General features: G+C 33.6%; 1 non-coding gene across 1 annotated transcript; it reads right to left on the bottom strand.

The window, feature by feature from the left end:
- Window positions 1-1,659: 1,659 nt before the first annotated feature.
- LOC126005364 (U1 spliceosomal RNA) lies at window positions 1,660-1,822 on the bottom strand. Its single transcript, XR_007494484.1, has one exon. It is a non-coding gene; the product is annotated as a U1 spliceosomal RNA (small nuclear RNA).
- Between the last annotated feature and the right edge of the window lie 13,116 nt (window positions 1,823-14,938).

The raw sequence follows: 14,938 nt of genomic DNA, 5'->3' as shown, positions 1-14,938 counted from the left end.
ATGGCTTTCTCTAAACTTGATTAATGATACAAAATATTTGAAGTCGGCTCTATTGTCCATAACAAACTATTTTTATCTTGCAGTAGTTATCTTATAATACTAGTTATAATACTACTCTTCTTATAATAGATCTCTTGAATCCTTCAGTGGGATCAACTTTTCTCCAGGTTCATCCATGTGCTTTGAGATGCTATTCACTTCCATGTTCTTAAAGACTAATGGTCCCCAATGGAAAACATCTGATTTCATTATGGGTAACAAGAAGATGTTTCCTGACTCTGACTAAAGGAAACATATTCTGGAATGGATGGAGTAGTGGAATATAGCAGAAAGTTTGAGCTGTTCTTTTATGATAGGGTGATTAGGAGGAGAAAGAAGCCTACCTATTCTCTCTACCAAGTCAAATTATGTGAATTTGCAGGAGAGTTTAATGCTTTATAAATAAATCACTAAAATTTATTTCTCCACTAGTCTATTACATCCATATGCTTTCATTTTTTTTTGAGAAAGGCTGATTTGGGTTTTATGTTTTTGGAAACTAGAACTATATTGACTCATAGAATGAAAATTGTAAATAGTCTGGCAAGTAGTTGCTACTTGTTCAGTTACATAATTAAATAAATCAATAAACTAAATCTGAAATTCTCTAATTATTTTCTAATAATAACATAATATAGTTGCATTAACTTTTTCTTATACTATCTTGATTAAATCTTTTTTTTTTTTTTTGTTTTTGGGCCACACCCAGCAGTGCTCAGGGGTTACTCCTGGCTGTCTGCTCAGAAATAGCTCCTGGCAGGCACGGGGGACCATATGGGACACCGGGATTCGAACCAACCACCTTTGGTCCTTGATCGGCTGCTTGCAAGGCAAACGCCACTGTGCTATCTCTCCGGGCCCATATCTTGATTAAATCTTATAAGTATGAAGGAGATACAATTTACATGTTTATATTTTTGTGGAATTACTTGATTTCATTGTTATACAAAGTATTAATGTGTTAGATATGAACAGAATCTAGTTACTCCAACATTATAGCTTTCACCAAGATACTTTTATATATTTACTAAGTACAATGCAAACTTCATACTTTTTCATATATATATCTTTTAAAATGAGTTAAACAGTATCTTGTGAAAACTAACCTAGAGAATCTGACAGCAAACTAAGGGGAAGGAGAACAGTATCTTATAGACGTGGTGGATGTATATTGCACATTGGTAGTATTCATGATATGATATTATTTTCTGTGCAACTAAAACATATACTTACACTCTTTTAAAGTAATTTTACCTAAATAATTTTTAAGTTTAAAGATGAATTAAAATTATGATATATTTTATAATATTTATAATAATAAAATTTAGAGATAGAGTAGATGGTGGAAAAGAATTAAAATACCTTATTATTTTTAAAATAAAAACTAAAAAATTATCTTTAAAAATGTATCCAGTGTCAGGGCTTGAGAGATAGCATGGAGGCAGGGCATTTGCCTTTCATGCAGAAGGTCGGTGGTTCGAATCCTGGCATCCCATATGGTTCCCCGAGCCTCCCAGGAGCGATTTCTGAGCATAGAGCCAGGAGTAACCTCTGAGTGTTGCTGGGTGTGACCCAAAAACAAAACAAAACAAAAATGTATCCAGGATCTTTTTTATTTTTCAAGGGAGAGTGCAAACGCAGTCCTCCATTATCACAAATTATGCAGTTGAGTTTCCCACATTTGGGGAAATAGCAGGGTCAGCACATCCAGAACTCAATCGATAAGTCTAGCCCTGAGGAAACCACCTTAGTGATCATGGTATCGTCCCTACCAGGTCAGTATAATCCAGTTTCTTAGATAAGACAAAATATACTAAATATTTAGATTAGATCATCAAAAGAGTAAATATAAATTAAAAAGGAAAGTAAAGAGTGACCTATTGGTAACTCTTTTATAGAGTTTGAGGAATGTTATGAATGTAAAAATAACCTTTAAGATACTTATAGAAATGTGTTAATAATTTAAGTGCCTAACCATAAAAAATGTGTACACAGAGACATCAATTTATTGGAATTGTGCATTCAGAAAAGCAATATTCATGCTCTCAATAGAAGTAACTGGGATCAATTATTAAGCAAAATAAGCATGTTTTAAAGAATTTAGTAATAAAGAGAACAAACATTAAAATGTAATTACATGAAATTAAATTGTGTTTTTATACTGAGAAGATTTCAATTTTATATTTTCTATAATGTATAAAGTTTCTTGTGAGATGCTTATAATTTCTTGGTCTTTTTTCATAGTAAATACAATGAAAGGAATACCAAAAGTATGCAAGTAAAATTTTTCATCATAAAACATGGTAAATATACTCAATAACTTATACTAGGTCTGAGCTATTTTTGAAGATGAAATAGACTGTATGATAGAGAACTACCTAGTAATTATACTTAAAATTGCATTTTCATATTACTGCCCCAGAAAATCAGACCCTGAAATAGACTTAAAAAGTGCTTTTTGCATATACTATTTTGAAGATGAATGGTATTTTGTTAGACTAGTATAGTAGACTATTCAATCTGTTAAATTTAATAGATATAAAAATAAGTAAATAATAAATCTGCTTACTAGGCTTATAAATTTTTAATAGACTATTCTTTATATTCAAATATGTGCACGTATTTGGTTGCCAATAGTATTTGACCACTATATATTGTCAGTTCTTTGGATGTCTAAAAATAATAAATGCAGACAGGAAATTTGTGCTATTGATGTCATTATGGAAAGGGAAATCTTTTCTGTTCTACATTTAGCTGATGATTCACTTTTAATTACCTTGAAACATGAAAATGATTCATCTTCACAAATATTAAAACATTATTAGGGATTATAAAGACAATAGTAACTTTTTCCTTGATTACCTAATTAATCTACACTTGAAATTTTTCTTTCCTTAAAATTAAGTAGCTTTATTTTAGACATTGTGCTTTTCAAAGTTGTTCAAAACTCAGTTATTTCTTTTTTTATTTTTTATGATTTTTATTTTGACCATATTGGCTTACATATCTTTCACAGTAGTATTTTAGGTACATATTAACATTGAACCAGTTATTTTATTCATTCAATATTCCAACACATATTCTATAACCAGTATAACATTCCCTCCATACATGTCATCAGTTTCCCAACGTCTCAAAGGCTGCCACTTGGCAAGTACCAATAATATACTTAATAGTTCTTGGTACAACTAAGTGATAATAGAATTATTGAAAAAAACTTCATTAAAAGAAAATTTGTGAAAATTGTCATTTCTAGAAATGCAGTTCTTATGTCATTGTCTTAAAGTCTACTATTGCTAGTTGAGTGTTACTTTTTAATAATATCTTTATTTAAGCACCATGATTACAACTATGATTGTAGTTAGATTTCAGTCATAAAAAGAACACCCTCCTTCACCAGTGCAACATCCCCACCACCAATGCCCCATTTTCTTCCTCCCCCATCCCTGCCTGCATTTGAGACAAGGATTCTATTTCTTTCACTCATTAACATCGTCATGATAGCTGTTAGTGTATTTATTTATATAGTTGCACTCACCACTCTTTGTGGTGAGCTTCCTATCATGAGCCAGTCCTTCCAGCCCTCATCTCTATTTTCTCTGGCACTATTAAAATAACGTCTTATTTTTCTTAAAACTCATAGACGAATGAAACTATTCTGCATCTATCTCTCTTTATATCTTATTTCACTCAGCATAATAATTTCTATGCCCATCTCTGTAGAGGAAAAATTTATGAGTTCATCTCTCCTGATGGCTGCATAATATTCCATTGTGTATATGTACCACGTTTCTTTAGCCATTCATTTGTTGAAGCATCTTCGTTGTTTTCAGATTCTAGCTATTGTAAATAGTGCTGCAATGAATATAGGTGTAAGGAAGGCATTTTTGTATTGTGTTTTTGTGTTCTTAGGCTATATCCCTAGGAGTGGTATAGCTGGATCATATAGAAGCTCAATTTTTTTTTTTATGAGGAATCGCCATATTGGTTTTCCATAATGGCTGGACTAGACAGCATTCCCACCAGCAGTAAAAGAGAGTTCCTTGTGTCCTGGACATTCATTCTTCCAGCCCAGAACATTCCTTGAAGGTACTTCTTTAGGGGTGAGCTGTCCTGCACACAAAATGTGGAACTGATTGCTGCTGTGTTCTCTGAAACCCAGCAGACATTGTGACCTCTGCTACTCTGCTGTCCTGTGTTGGACTTTGATCCTCCCTGCCAAGCTGAGGAGAGTGTTAGTGTTATATTGTTGTTCTCTTTGTTGAGCTTATGTGATTTCTTTGATAATCTAACATTTAATTTGGCATATTTTTACTGGATGTCAGTCTTAATAAACTGGTTTGTGAAGCCTGGAGAGATAGCATAGTGTTAGGGTGTTTGCCTTGCACACAGCCAACCAGGGTCAGCCCTCAGTGTCATTCCTGTTATCTGGTATGGTCCCCTGAGCTTTCCAGGATTGCCAGGATTGATTCCTTTTTTTTTTTTTTTTTTTTTTGGTTTTTGGACTACACCCAGTGATGCTCAGGGGTTATTCCTGGCTATGCACTCAGAAATCGCTCCTGGCTTTGGGGACAATATGGGATGCTGGGGGATCTAACAGTGGTCCGTCTTAGATTAGCGCTTGCAAGGCAGACACCTTACCCTTAGCGCCACCTCTCCAGCTCCTCCAGGAGTGATTTCTGAGCAAAGAGCCTACCCTGAACGTTACCACGTGTGGCCCAAAAACAACAAATAAAAATATGTAGCCACACATTACACAAACAACAAACAAACTAAAAGATCTAGCCACATGATACACAATTAAGGTTCTGTGAGTGGGGCTGATGAACTCATATCACAACAAGATGGTTCATAGGGCCACCTGAAGGGCAGCAGTGCAATTAGCTGAGAGGGCTATGTGTTCAAAAGTTTTTTTTTTCTGATATTTGTACCTCTCTTTTGAGATTTATATGAGTCTATGACATTGGCACTTGCACAGAAATGGCCTATGGCTCTGGATTGTAGGCATGGCTTCTGTGACTTCTGAAGTGAAGAGTGGTGGTGGTGGTGATGGTGATGGTGGCGGTGGCCCAGCCTGCCTCCAACAAGAAGCCAAGACTTTCCTGGAAATGTAAGCCACAAACTCTATTTGTGGCCCCCTTTTTTTTGAGAATTAGTCAATAGCACTGACTGCTTCAGAGACAAGGCTAAGTTTAAGGTCTGTATTATGGGATTGTATGTCAAGACTTTTACAGTGTATATTTTCTCATTTATTGGTATTTGACCTCTTTCTACACAAATATCTTCAAAATTATTTTCTCTCTTTGTAAAATATTTTCTCTCTATGTATATACACCATATTTTCTTTATCTACTCATCTGCTTCAGAAAATAGTTGTTTTCCCCCCTAGATATTAGCTATCATGAATAGTGCTGCAATCAACATGATGTACAAATATCTACTTAGCTACAAGAAAAGTTGTAACCATGCAGTTTTCTGCTGCATACAAGAAATAGGAGGAGTAATTAGGCTGAGTGAAGTTAGTCAGGACAAGGACTGTTACAGAATGATCTATGTTTCTTATAGATATAAGTAAATGTGATAAGGAAGCAAAAATTGAGCAAAGGAAACAAAATGATATAGTTGATCTGCTGAACTGAGTTTAACTGAAGTGGAGGAGAGTAGGGATTTAAAAAATTATAAATCTTAGGGCCTGAGTAATAATATATTGGGTATCGTGGGTATGGTGTTTGCCTTGCCTGTGGCTGAACCAGGTTCTAATCTTGGAATCCCAAATGGTATCCTGAGCTTCAAGGAATAATCCTTAAGTATAGATCCAGGAATTAATCCTGAGCACATCCAGGTGTTCCCCAAATCAAAACAAAATGGTAAGTCTTGAGGATGCTGAAAATAAATAGTGAACACTTTATCCTCTTTCTAAATGCTTTCTAGAACTTAAAATGATTATACTAAAAACACAATGTTTCTGATTTATTATGAAATGTTATAACAATAAATCTACACTGAAGTTTCTGAAAACATTAAGAAACTTAGAACACACATTACAAATTTTATTTTATCTATGTAACTGTATTATTTGACAGGCAATGTAATAGTTTTACAGACGAAGAAGCAAGGTTCTAGGAAATTATCTACTTGCTCTCGTCATTTGAAAGACTTAACTTTCTGGTTCATACATTTCAATTCAAGATGGACTGCTTTCTTCATATTGAGAGAGTTTTCAAATTAGGCTATAAATCCTACCATTTCTTTGATATTGATGAGCCCAAACACTTCACTCTTTCAGCTAATTAAAAAAATGAGTGATTGACCACATAACTCTCATTGTGTGAGCCTTAGGCCATTTTAGTTAGTTTTGCTACTGAAAACTGATTGGCATTTATGAAGTTCCCCAGGCTCTGGCTTTAAACAAGATGCTTATACCTGCTGACAAATGTGGTATCTGAACTTATCAACTAGCAAAACTGAGCTTTTACAATGGCAGGACAATTTGAACATTACGTAGGTGTTCTGGGTTGCATACACTTTATTAACAGCACCAATAAAACTGACTTACACATACAGTATAGCGGCATAATGCTTGCAGAGAAGTTGAAAAATTTGAGCCTCTTTCATTGATAACAAATCAAAAGTAATGAGGGAAAATGAAAATGGAAATTACTTCCCCTACAGTGAGCTAAGAAATTGAAAGTTTTTCTTTTGCCTTTACTTATTTCTCAAACTTAAATTCATGGCATTTCCCTCTGCATTAACCAAATATTCTTTTCACTTGAAAATGCTATTAGAAAGTAGAAAGATTTCTTTTATAATTATAATACAAAGAGACACTAATAAGAACTCAGATTTACCTTCATTTAAACAATTTACATATATCTAATTGTATAGTTAAGATACTTTCAAGTACAAATGAGAGGCAATCAAACATAAATAAATTATGAGAAATGTATTGGTTTATTTCACTGCTAAGAGAGATTTCAGATATAGTTTTATATAAATGCTTTAGGCCCATTTCTCTGTTAAAGATTAATAATTACTTCCTCTATGTGATGGCTTTACCCTCAGACTTATTTCCCTCTTGGTAGTAATATATTATTCTTATTTGTACTAATTTATAAAAAGTATACCCCCTACAATTTATTCAAACAACCTCCCTTTAGGTTAAATCTAATGCCTTTTATGATACACACCTTTATTCCATTCCTTATTTTATTAGAAATAATATAATTTCCCTAAAATATGATTTTAGTAATGACTCTCAGAAATTTTTAACATTTATACTTTTATTTTATTAATAAATTAACAATCTTCATTAATTTATCTGAACATATCAAAACATTTCTTTTTTTTTTCTTCTTTATTTGAACATCTTGATTACATAAATGATTGTGATTAGGTTTCAGTCATGTAAAGAACACCCCCTTCACCAGTGCAACATTCCCACCATCCAATGTCCCAAATCTCCCTCCATCCCACCCACCCCCACCTGTATGGAGGAAGTTGTACTTAAAAGTAAAAACTTGGATATCAGAAATGCAGAGAGAATTTGAATGAGAGTAAATCAGCTGGTACTAAATATGTCAGTAAATATTGTGTTACTGAAACTGCCAAGATCATAGAATAGAGAAAGGGCACTTAGCATTTCCTTCTTACATTAAACCCAGAGTTTAAAGGGCCCTTGCATTTCAGCTAACTGGTGGGTGGACATCTTTTACTTTTTAAAATGTTCCTGTTCTTTCACTAATTTCCCATTGCAATAGTAGAATTCCCCCCCACCCCAGTTTGTTATTGGATGTTTGTACTTTTTCTCAAGCTTCCAACCCTAATATATTAGTGAATGACAACAAAGAATCCATTATCTGAATATATATAGTAACAGGTAAGATTCTTTTAGGAGCATCTTCTGTAGGCAGGAACAATTTAAATTAAAATGAGAGTAGAAATAAAAGATAACGGACAGAAATTTTCTTTTAATGCAATCCTATGGAAATTGACAACAGTCTTCATAGCCCCTGCTTAAAGAAATACAATAAATAAGATTAAAAAGGCTTTATACTTAGTGTTACCAAAAACTAAGGATAATATTTAAAAATAGTGTGTTGCCTGAGTAAGAAATTAAAAAATTGATCAGTATAAAAAATAATGTCCTTAAAATATTAACAATTTAATTTTGGGGAAAGACAAAATATATTGCTTTTTAACTATTAGATGTCCCTATGTTATATATAGTTATGGACACCTATATATAAATGTAAATAGATATTTAGTGTATGGCATTAATTTTTTATGCTCAGGTTTTGGCTTAGGATAAAAGGTCTAAAAGTTTTCTGTAGGTAACCAGTAAAAGATAGGTTGATTCAAGCATCTCAAATCAATTCTTTTTGCTGCTTCATAACCTCTTATATATTATATTATTATAGACAATAAAATGATATAAAGCTAGTTTAAATAATTTTAATGATGTTTGTGAATATATATATTTATATTTAAAAGACTATATTTAAGAATACCAAATATTTAAAAGACTATCAATATTTTCCATTTATTTTATATAATTTTAGACAACAAAAACAGAATATTTTTCTCATAGATTGGAAGAAAATATTTGCAAAGGACATGAGTGATAAAGAACTATTATCTAAAATATACAAAGAGTGTTTGGAACTTGACAATTATAAACAAGACTGATTTAAAATGCTACAAAAGATTGAAATGGACATATCATCAAAGACAGTGAAAAATCACATGCAAAGCTATTGATATACTATGTTATTTAGGAATAGAAAGTTAAAACAATTATAAGAATATTGAAGTACCCCAAATTCAATGCACTAGGAACAAGTCCAAATGCAGATGTTTAGTAACAGGGTCCTTTCTCATGGCTCTTGGGAATACAAAACTGTTCAGTCAATTTAGAAGATACTTTGAAATTTAATTTTGAATTATACTGTCCTTATTCTTATTACACTATTCAGTAATTGCACTTAATATGTCCATACTAAAAGCCTCCACATGGTTATGCATAACTTATCTATCCATTTTTTGTTTATAACCACTTTATTTATAATGGTTAAAGTGGATCTACCAACATTTCCTTTAATATATGAATGAATAAAAACTATGCTATATGCAGATAATAGAACATTATTTAACATTAAATTAAATAAAATATCTGGACATGGATACATGGAAAATGCATATTATTAAATAAATCAATGAAAATCCTAGAAGTTTATGACTGATTATTTCATAATCTGGAAAAGTCTATTTTGATAGTTAAAAATAAGTGATTGTTAAGGTTAGGGGAAAAGAAGGAATAAATAGGATTTTTTTTTTTTTTTTTTTTTTGGTTTTTGGGTCACACCCGGCAGTGCTCAGGGGTTACTCCTGGCTCTATGCTCAGAAATCGCTCCTGGCAGGCACGGGGGACCATATGGGACGCCGGGATTTGAACCACGGACCTTCTGCATGAAAGGCAAACACCTTACCTCCATGCTATCTCTCCGGCCCCTAAATAGGATTTTTTTTAGGACAATTAAACTCTTGTTTATACCAAAATGACTGATTACTTGGCATTAAATATTTGCCCCAAACTACAAAATGTATAATGTTGAAAACAAACCCTAACAAAGTATGGATTGTGCTGATGATGATTTGTTTATGTAGGTTCCTTGTTAGTCACAAACTAACAAGTTCTTTACAATAGATTACTGATTTTGGAGAAGGCTCTGCCTATGTGGAAGTAAGGAGTGTCTGAAAAATCTCTATTTTAAGGTTTTTGTGAATCTAAAACTGCTTTTAAAATAGACTACTAAAGTACAACAGAAAAGAGAGAAAACTTTAAAAAGCTACATGTTTACCAACAAGACAACAATAAAGCAGTTGCATAGTTGATTTTGGTGTACTGCAATCAGAATCCTGTGCCTATAACTTTTGCATGCTCTGTTTCAGTATGAGAATTTGATCACACAGGTTCTATTTTCATGATTCCTGCTGTGTTCATTGCTTCACTTATGTTTTATTCACACACATTATGGTTTCTTTGAAAAATGCTATTACCATAAAGCACTACAGAATTGATATCTAAATCTGTCCTTTAATTTATAGTCAAAATTTATTTTTGAAGATAGCTGTTTTGGTATTGTAAAGTTTACTTATTGGTCAGGAAAACTAATTAATACTGAAAAATTTAGGTATTGGAATATTAAATGTCTCTTAGTTGGAATGTCTTTAAAATTATTTAGTAGTATTATATTGGAACTAAAAATGCAAGTACTGATTTCTCAATACTTAAAATTTTTTGGTTAAATCATTGTAATCTTTCAAGTTATCAGTATTATCATTTTTTTTTCGGGCCACACCCATTTGGTGCTCAGGGGTTACTCCTGGCTAAGCGCTCAGAAATAGCCCCTGGCTTGGGGGGACCATATGGGACACCGGGGATTGAACCGCGGTCCTTCCTTGGCTAGCGCTAGCAAGGCAGACACCTTACCTCTAGCTCCACCTCACCAGCCCCTCAGTATTATCATTTTAATGAAATATTACTCACTATATCTCTACATTCTCTGTCTCTACTAATATTTTTTTGAGAAAAGATGAAAAGTATTACTTATTTTAGTGTGGTATAAGAATTACTGCCAATAAGAAAATCCATTTTTTGAAAAGGATGAAATAGCATAGCTGTCTACTGTCTCAAGGATTTTGAGAAGACTTAAGGCACTGGTGGGTATGGAAGAACTGTATGGTGTGATAATCTATAAATCTTGCTGTTTTCACAATTATGAGTGTGGATGAATGTTAAAAGAATTAAATTTATAATTTGGGGTATACCCAATTTTGTAGGGGCTACCCTTGGCAGTGCTTGTTGAACCATATGTACCAGAAATCAAAGTTAAAGCTCCTACATAAAAAGCATGTACTTCCGGAGCTAGAATAGTGAATTGGCTGCATGTGGCCAGCCAAGACTCAATCCCCAACAACCATGTGATTTTCTAAGACTCACCGGGATTGATCCCTGAGCACAAGGTTAATAATAATCCCTGAGAAACCCTGGGTTTCTCAAATACAAATAAAACATGTACTCTAGTTCTTTGAGCCATTCTCTCAGCTTCCTAAATTATTACAGTTTTAAATTATAATCTTTCTATGTGGTTATTTTGATTGATGTTAGTTTATATTTTGTTCCTAGTATGAGTTAATATGGGAAAAATCAAGATTACATATATGGAAGTCAAAGGGAGAGTTAATGACAAAACAAGTTCTGAGAATTCATAGCAAATATATACAGGTACAATATATATGTACATTTTACATTTTATAAAAAATTATTTTGAAATTTATAAATAAGGGAACATATAAAAATTTTTATTATTAGGGTTCAAATCAATAGATTGTAGCTTAGAATAGGTAGCATAAAATGTGCCTAAACTAAGGTAATTACATGTCTTTTGTGTATTGTACATTTATGTTATGTATATATGTATAATTTCTATATAAGATCTTTATGATTCCTAGAAATATTAAAAACTACAGTTTTATTGACATAGATCATATATTTAGTCCTTTTAAAGGCAAAAGGCATAGATTTTATATTAAATCCTGTTAAAGATAAGTTATTGATTCTTAGAGAGAAAAGTTTGACATATCCTCTTGTTGGATTACTTAGTATTAAATTTGAGGAGTCATAATAAATTAGAAAATTGTCAAGGAATATCTTGACAATTTGTTTTGGAAGCATTATTTTTGATCTATAGAAAATTTAAGTATTTGTTTTTTCAATACCTGAGAGAGGACTAAAAAATGAATCCGATGAAACTGAAATTGCAAAACTGTTGTGAATTTTCTAGTACAGTTTAACACATGTTTATTAGCCTTCAGGGATAAATAAAAATGCTTAAAACATAAGGTATTCTGAATCATAATAATTTTTCTTCTGGAAGCTATTAGATATCACAAGGATGGTATAAGCATGTTGATATTAGTACAATACCAATATTATAAATTAAGATGAGACTAATTGTTTTGTTTGTAGAGATATAAACAAATGAGTAGGGAATTGTCAAGTATTTGAAACTAACTCCTTTTTCCCCCACTGGGTAAATAATTTGAGTGTAAATACATTACAAATATATCTTTTATGAGGGGATATGTTTTTTGGCTACACTCAGTGGTACTTAAGGCTTACTCATAGCTCTGTACTCAGAAATTATTCTAATAGTACTCAGGGAACTATGTATTGTGCTTGAGAATAAACTGGGGTCTGCAGTGTGTAAGGACAGTGTTTCACTCCTGCACAGTCTCTTTGTTCCCACATCTCTTTTTAATATTCATAAAACTGAATAGATTCATTCATATTATCTATGGATATCTATTATCTAGGGGTAACACCTGATGGTGCTTGGGTGTTATTCCCAGAAGTGCTTCTGGAACTATGTGTTATAGTAGATTAAATTCAGACTCTTATAGAAAGCAGGGACTGAGGTGGTTGGACCCACCTTGAGCAGGGTCTAACTGCTGAACCTCACCATGACACGTAAAAATAAATCACACTACAAGCATGACAATGGGGAAAATCGCATGGGGAAAAAAACACCATGCACAGAGAATGAAGATGATAATCTCTAATCTCTAACTCAAAAAATAGCAACTATCTGATCAATCTCTCAGATAAGGAGTTTAGAATAGAAATATGGAGGATCCTCATAGAAATCAAAGAAAAAATAGCTCAAGCTGAACAGAACACAAACATAGAAATCAGAAAACTCCAAACTGAAATAACAGGTCTGAAAAACACAGTAGCTGAACTGAAAAACTCTCCAACAGGGTAACAGAAGCTGAGGACAGAATCAGTGAACTGGAAGATGAAATGCAGAACAACTCCATACAGCAGACGAGATTGAAAAAAAGTTCAAACTTTATTGAACAAGCTCATAGTTTATATATGGTAAAAGGAGGAAGCAAGAAGGAATGAAGAGGCTGAGCACACAAAGAAAGATTCCACTACATAATAGGTAACTAGTTAAATTGCCTAATACGAATTAACAAACATGTTTTCCTGCAGTCTATTGGTAGACCAGCTAGCATCTCTTGTGACTGATGTTCTGCTTCAGAAACTGACAGTCCACATCCTATTACTGAGCTGCTTGCTGACTTTCTGCAAAGAATGTGCTGGGAACAGGGCCCGATATGGCAAAGTGTAGTCCTCTGTTGTGGAACAAACCAGGCAAAGGCTAGATAATGGCATGGGGTGCAACAGAAAACCTAAGTAAATAAACAAAACTTATGATTCACAGACCTAAATAAGTTCATAACATCACTCTGTATAATAGAAAAAATAAAATAATGAAAATGCCCATCTCAAAGAAAATGGAGGGTCAGGGAGATAAATAAGAGGATTTGGGACAGCGTATTTGAAATTAAATTGTTAAAATTACTGTTTAATTCCCAGTATCACATATGGTCCTACAAACACTTTCAAGAGTGACCCCTGAGTATAGAGCCAGGAGTAAGCCCTGAGTATAGTTGTGTGTTTGATTGTTAGTTTCTTTCTCTTTTATTTAAAAAATAATTATCTTGGGGCCAGAGCAATAGCCCAACAGTAGGGCCTTTGCCATTCATGTGGCTGATCCAGGATGGACCTTGGTTTGATCCCCAGCGTTTCATATGATCCCCCAAGCTAGAAGCTATTTCTGAGCGCATAGCCAGGAGTGACTCCTGAGCATCATCTAGTGTGGCCCCCAAGCCGAAAACAAACAAACAAAAATCTATCTGTATTTAAGTACCATGATTACAAACATGTTTGCAGTTGGGTTTAAATTATAAAAAAGACAAAAAAGAGGGGGAGGGGCCGGAGTGATGGCTCAAGGCTTAAGACGTCTGCCTTGCGCACACTAGCCTAGGACAGACCGCAGTTGGATTCCCGGCATCCCGGCAGTTGGATTCCCCCAAGCCAGGAGCGATTTCTTAGCGCTTAGCCAGGAGTTTATATCACCAGGAGTGGCCCCAAAACCAAAAATAAAATAAAATAAAATAAACAAAATAAAAAAGAACACCCCAATTCACTAATGAAACCTTCCCATCACCAATGCCCTCATCTCCCTCCTACCCTATCCCCTGCCTGTATTCCAGACAGGAATTCTACTTCTCTCACTTACTATTGTTATAATAATAATGTTATAAAATAAAATAAAATAAAATGATGTTAGTGTAGTTATTTCTTTAACTGCATTCACCACTTCCTGTGGTAAAGTTCATATTGTGGCTAGTCCTTTTAGCCCGCATTTGTGTATTATTATTTTTTTTATTTAAACACCTTGATTACATACATGATTGTGTTTGGGTTTCAGTCATAAAAGGAACACCACCCATCACCAGTGCAACATTCCCATCACCCAAGTCCCAAATCTCCCTCCTCCCCACCCAACCCCCGCCTGTACTCTAAACAGGCTCTACATTTCCCTCATACATTCTCAATATTAGGACAGTTCAAAATGTAGTTATTTCTCTAAATAAACTCATCACTCTTTGTGGTGAGCTTCCTGAGGTGAGCTGGAACTTCCAGCTCTTTTCTCTTTTGTGTCTGAAATTTATTATTGCAAGAATGTCTTTCATTTTTCTTAAAACCCATAGATGAGTGAGACCATTCTGCGTTTTTCTCTCTGTCTCTGACTTATTTCACTCAGCATAATAGATTCTGTGTACATCCATGTATAGGAAAATTTCATGACTTCATCTCTCCTGACAGCTGCATAATATTCCATTGTGTATATGTACCACAGTTTCTTTAGCCATTCGTCTGTTGAAGGGCATCTTGGTTGTTTCCAGAGTCTTGCTATGGTAAATAGTGCTGCAATGAATATAGGTGTAAGGAAGGGATTTTTGTATTGTATTTTTGTGTTCTTAG

This window comes from Suncus etruscus, chromosome 3, assembly GCF_024139225.1.
Source record: "Suncus etruscus isolate mSunEtr1 chromosome 3, mSunEtr1.pri.cur, whole genome shotgun sequence".
Lineage (NCBI taxonomy): Eukaryota > Metazoa > Chordata > Mammalia > Eulipotyphla > Soricidae > Suncus > Suncus etruscus.
Note: the sequence above shows the minus strand (reverse complement) of the source record. Positions and strands in the feature narration are given on the sequence as shown.